The following is a 6,000-nucleotide window of genomic DNA, read 5'->3' as shown; positions in this document are numbered from 1 at the left end:
GTATTTGATTTAATTCCCTTTAGAGCAAGAGCTGTGTTTCGTATTCAACACATACATAACTGTTCATATTACATATTTGCATATTATATCTCTATATATATCTATATAAAACCATAAGTTCATCATGGATACCTATATTTCTATTCCCCTCCCCTCCGTATGTGCATGGTTTGTAACAAGTTCCATTATCACCAGCTATTAAAAAGTACTATATTGAAAACAGTTTGGCTTTTATTTTTTTTGAGGTAAGGTCTCACTCTAGCTCAGGCTGATCTGGCATTCACTATGTAGTTTCAGGGTGGCCTCAAACTCACAGCGTTCCTCCTATCTCTGCCTCCTGAGTGCTGGGATTAAAGGTGTGCGCCACCACACCCGGCTCAGTTTGGCATTTTCTTTTTTTAAAAAAAAAATTTTATTTATTTATTTATTTGAGAGTGACAGACACAGAGAGAAAGACAGATAGAGGGAGGGAGAGAGAGAGAATGGGCGTGCCAGGGCTTCCAGCCTCTGCAAACGAACTCCAGACGCGTTCACCCCCTTGTGCATCTGGCTAACGTGGGACCTGGGGAACCGAGCCTCGAACCGGGGTCCTTAGGCTTCACAGGCAAGCGCTTTAACCGCTAAGCCATCTCTCCAGCCCAGGCATTTTCTTTAAAAATGAAATAAAAGAACTATGCTCTTATCCTATAACTCTGCAACATCACATCTTACTATCTACCCACAGACGTTAAAAACTTAGGTCCTCATAAGTACACAGGGCTGGAGGGATGGCTTAGCGGCTAAAGTGTTTGCCTGCGAAGACAAGGGACCCAGGTTCAATTTCCCCAGTACCCACATTAGCCAGAACCACAAGGGGGCACACGTATCTGGAGTTCATTCACAGTGGCTGGAAGCCCTGGTGAGCCCATTCTCTCTCTCTCTGTCAAATAAATAAATAAAAATAAAACATTTTTTAAAACCTTTACATAGATGTTTATAATGTGACCAGCTTAGTTCATCTATGCACTGCTTGAGAAAGTCAGCATTCAAGGATAAGTTGGGACAAGGATTACTTCTGACTTGGGAAGCCAGCAAGCCAAAGAAGATGGGAGGCTATTGCTAATAAAGATTGATGTAATGCAGCCCACATTTCAGGCTCCTTTATCCCTCAGTGTGGAAAAAGAAATGGGATTTAGGTAATGACAATTTTCAAACTTCCAGAGCTAGAAAGTTAGCTTAGCAATTAAAGCACTTGCCTGTAAAGCCTAAGGAACCAGGTTCAATTCCCTAGTACCCAAGTAAGCCAGATGAGCAAGATGACACATTGGGTGGGGTTCTTTTGCAGTGGTTAGAGGACCTGGCATGACCATTCTTTCTCTTCCCCCTCCTTTCTCCCCCCTTCCTCCTCTTCTTCTTCATCTTCTTCCCCCCACCGGCTTTTTCTGTCTCAAATAAATACAAAAGGAAGAAAGAAAGAAAATTTCCAAGCTTCCATGTAAAAGCCTCCATCAATAAACACACTTGCAGATCCTAAAGGCCATACTCTAATAGAGTATGTAGTCACTAATGCTTGGCCTCTAGATCATTGTTCTAGGCTGTTCCTGGCATATCGAATTAAAAGCTACACTCAGAAGTCAGAAGTCCTGGGTTTCAGTGCCTCTCCCAAACTGTTATTATTTCACTGTCTTTGAATATGATAAACATTTCATACAAGGACTAAGCAACTCTGAACACTTTCTTTCTAAATGTTTAACCGTTGGCGTATATGAAGAAAAGCTACCCAACTGCCCAGATAAGAATGGCAGGAGTGCTTTCTTCAGAGAGAAAACCTTGGGTGCACTCAGGTGTGGTAAGTTGTGGTTGATGTTGCTCATTGCCCTGTTACTGGCCTGCATAGTCAGAAGGGGATGCATTTGACCATTGCCAGAAAGAACACTCGTTTTCATTTAGATACCATCCACTAAATTTCATGATCCATTTAGCTTTAGAAACTGATGTGGGAAGCATTTGTAAGTGAGCAGAAAGGGTCTGATAGGTCTGTAAGGTCCCAAGCCAGGCTTTCAAAGAGTATTTTGAGGTCCTTTTCAACCTTCCTCCAGTTGCTGCATTCCTGGTACTATTGATAGAGAACCATGCAGGTTCCAAGCATATAGGAAGGTAGTCCTTTATACATAGCATCTTCCACTGATTGTTGATTTTGTTCTGTGAGTTTGAGCTTGTGCCTATTGGGAAGGCAAAGGTCATAGGATAAAAAGAAGAAAGATGATTTCTTTTAGCTCTAAAATGTTCCAAATATATGAAATTGGTAGGTTTGAAATAAAATGACTAATAGTGACCAGAAAAGAAATGTAGAGTAAAAAAAATTTTCCAATGAACTATTATATATGTAATATATAAAATCAGTAAAAAATGAGAAAATATAAAAATGAGTAAATATTATAGTACATAAAAGAAATAAGAGTATATTTTTAAATTATACTATGTAATGTTTTTTGAAAAAAGAAAATATTAACCTGCATATTACCCTGTAAAAATAAATTGGTCTGTTTCCTATGAATAATAAAGTTGCCATTTCTCTTTATAAACTTGAGCTTTGCAAATGTGTCAATGTTACCAAAACTAATCTTCTGCAAATACCACTGCCTGTCAGTATAACCAGACTTATCTCTTTTTATGAACGGCTCACTGAAAAACAATTTTAAGGACTGGAGAGATGGCTTAGCAGTTAAGGTGCTTTCCTGCAAAGCCAAAGGACCCAGGTTAGATTCTCCAGTACCCATGAAAAGCCAGATGCACAAGGTAGCACATATATCTGGAGTTTGTTTGCAGTGGCTAGAGGCCCTGGCATGCCCATACTTTTCTATCTTCTCTCTGTCTCTCAAATAAATAAATAAATTGGTCTGGTTTTTTTTGTGTGTTTGTTTGTTTGTTTGTTTGAGTTTTTGAGGTAGGATCTCACTCTAGCTTAGGCTGACCTGGAATTCACTATGTAGTCTCAGGGTAGCCTTGAACTCATGGCAATCCTCCTACTTCCCCCTCCCAAGTGGTGGGATTAAAGACGTGCACCACCATGCCTGTCTTAATAAAATATTTTTAAAAGGACAAACAAAGCACCCAACTTTAAGCTTTTAATTTCAAAGTTTTTCACATGAGCAATAAATATACAAGTAATTAGGGGAAATTTTTAATATAATAAAAACTTGACAAGTCTTTTTTTCTTTTTTAAATTTTCCTTTTTTATTTATTTACTTGAGAAAAAGAGAAAGGGAGAGAAGGCGTGTGAGGGCATCCAGCCACTGTAAACAAACTCCAGATGCATGTGCCACTTTGTGCATCTGGCTTATGTGGATCCTGGGTGGCAAGTGCCTTAACTGCTAAGCCATCTCTCCAGCCCAAGTCTTTTTGCATAATAATACTACAAACCATTTGCGCCTTTGTTTCTTTGAGAACAATTCTGGTTTATTTTAAATAGCTGCACTGGAATTTTTTTTCCACTAAAATATCTTCATCAGAAAATTCAACATGTTTTCTTTGTTTTTCCCCCCACATAATTAACAGCTTAAAAAACAAATCTGAATTTTAAAGATATATCCAAAATCAATGAGATATTTCATGTATAAACTGACTTTTGCACTTACTGGACACAACATTAAACCTAGTTTGCCTTTACTCTTACTTGGTATCACTTTACCTTCTGATAGTACTCACACAGACATACGTGATTGAAATTGAGGCTTTAAAGAGCATAAAAGGAGAATGAATTTTCCTCAAGTATGAGTGTGCCTACCAAACTTTAGTGGTTTAATAAGTAATTGCTTCAACTATTATTATTAAGATGCTGCTTTTTCACTTGTGGCCAAATGCTTGCTGGCATTCTTTATAACCTTATAAGGATCTTATCAGGAGTTTAGTTTTGTGTGAATAATAGAATTATACGGCCCCTTCCTCTAACTTCTTGCCTCCTATTCATTTTGCAGTGTAGCCTGGCTTTTGTTCTTATTGGTCCCTGAGTTGGTTTGAATCGGATATCCCCCATCAATTCATGTGTTCTGCATGCGTGGTCCCTGCTGATGGCAATCGGAAGGCAGAGCCTTGCTGGAGGAGTTGTATCCCTGGGGTTGGACCTTGAGGGTTTTTAGTCTCCATCTTGCCAATGCTAGTTTGGCTCACTCTCCTGCTGCTGTTGCCCACCTGATGTTGGCAAGGAGGTGATGTGCAGCCTCTGCTCATGCCATGCTTTCATTCCCCTTGAGACTACATGCCAAAATAAAAAACTTTCCTCCTCCCAGCTGCTTTTGGTTTGGTGCTTTGTCCCAGCAATGGTAAGGTAACTGCAACAGCCCACTAACATGGTTCATGCGCACAAGATCACTCTGCTTAGCCCAACGGCCATGGTTCATCTTTTAATCTTACTTGACATCTCCTCATCTCTTGACACTTTTTGCCATCTCTTCATTCTTAAATATACTTTGTCTTTTCGGTGTTTATGACACCAGCATTTTAAACTAAATATTTACCTGGGTTTTCTTCCAAGTTAAATGCTTGCCCTTAACTTTTTAGTCTGTAAGTTCCATGAAGGCAAGGATCATATCTGTTTTGGTCACCACTGCTTCTCCAAGGTCTGACCTAGAGGAAGTATGTGTAGACTAAAAGATTCTCACTAAGAACTATCATTACCCCACATTTGAAAGAGAAAAGTAGCTCCGGACATGGAGTATGAGCTGGGCTTTGACCATGGCCAAGCTACAAAAACCAGGTCTGGGAACTTTGAATCCAGTAGGCTTTGAATCAACCTCCACTTTCAGAACTCATGGATGGCTACACATTCCGAAGTGTGTACTTTCTGAAAGTATCGTTATTTATTTTATCATTCATAATGCAGCCTTATCTAAACTACTGAGATATTGTATGTTTCACTAAGGGCAAAGATAAGACTGGATGACAACATACTTATATATATATATGGTGTATATATATTGTTTTTTCAAAGTAGGGTTTCGCTCTAGCTCAGGCTGACCTGGAATTCACTGTGTAGTGTTAGAGTCACCTTGAACTCATAGCAATCCTCCTACCTCTGCCTCCCAAGTACTGGTATTAAAGGTGAGTGCCACCACACCCAGCTTTATATTTTATACGGAGCTATATCAAAAGCATTTAATCAACTTGATTTGAGGTGTTCTGCTTGGCTAAAGGATGGTCTTTGTGTGTCCAAAACTTTCTTCCTTACACAGCTGCTGTTTCCTAACAGCTTCAACCCAGGCAACTTCTCAGCAAAGTCAGAAAGTAGACTTGCATTGCATGGTGGCTAGTATCCCTTTAAAAGTCTAATGCGGGCTGGAGAGATGGCTTAGTGGTTAAGCGCTTGCCTGTGAAGCCTAAGGACCCCAGTTCGAGGCTCGGTTCCCCAGGACCCACATTAGCCAGATGCACAAGGGGGCGCATGCGTCTGGAGTTCGTTTGCAGAGGCTGGAAGCCCTGGCGTGCCCATTCTCTCTCTCTCCCTCCCTCTATCTGTCTTTCTCTCTGTCTGTCACTCTCAAATAAATAAATAAATAAAAATTTAAAAAAATAAAATAAAATAAAATTCTAATGCTCAGCTAACTGTCCCATACTTAGTTGTGAGTTTTCATGATCTTTGAACAGTATGACATGTTGCACTTAAAAAAAAAAAAAGATATTCTCAGTTTATAGCCAAGACTGGCCTGGTGCTCACTGTGTAACCCAGGCTGACCTACAACTCATGATGATCCTCCTGTCTTAGCCTCTCAGTGCTGGAATTGTAGGCTACCAAAGCTGTACTTCCACTGTTGCTTTCTTGCTACCACAGTGTTCTTAGAATGAGAAAAATGCAAAGCCATTGCACCTTGGATATTCTTAGAGAGATGACAAGGAACGCATCTAGATCACAGAATGACTGAGAGGCAGAGAATGGGAATCAGTTCCAAGTTCCCAGCCAGGGGTTTTCATCAGCACCTAACACAGAAAAGGGGCTGGAGAGCCTGGGTAATATTCCCAATGATC

The sequence above is a fragment of the Jaculus jaculus genome, chromosome 14 (assembly GCF_020740685.1).
Source record: "Jaculus jaculus isolate mJacJac1 chromosome 14, mJacJac1.mat.Y.cur, whole genome shotgun sequence".
Taxonomy (NCBI): Eukaryota; Metazoa; Chordata; class Mammalia; order Rodentia; family Dipodidae; genus Jaculus; species Jaculus jaculus.
The sequence above is the reverse complement of the archived record's forward strand: the minus strand, read 5'-3'. Positions refer to the sequence as shown.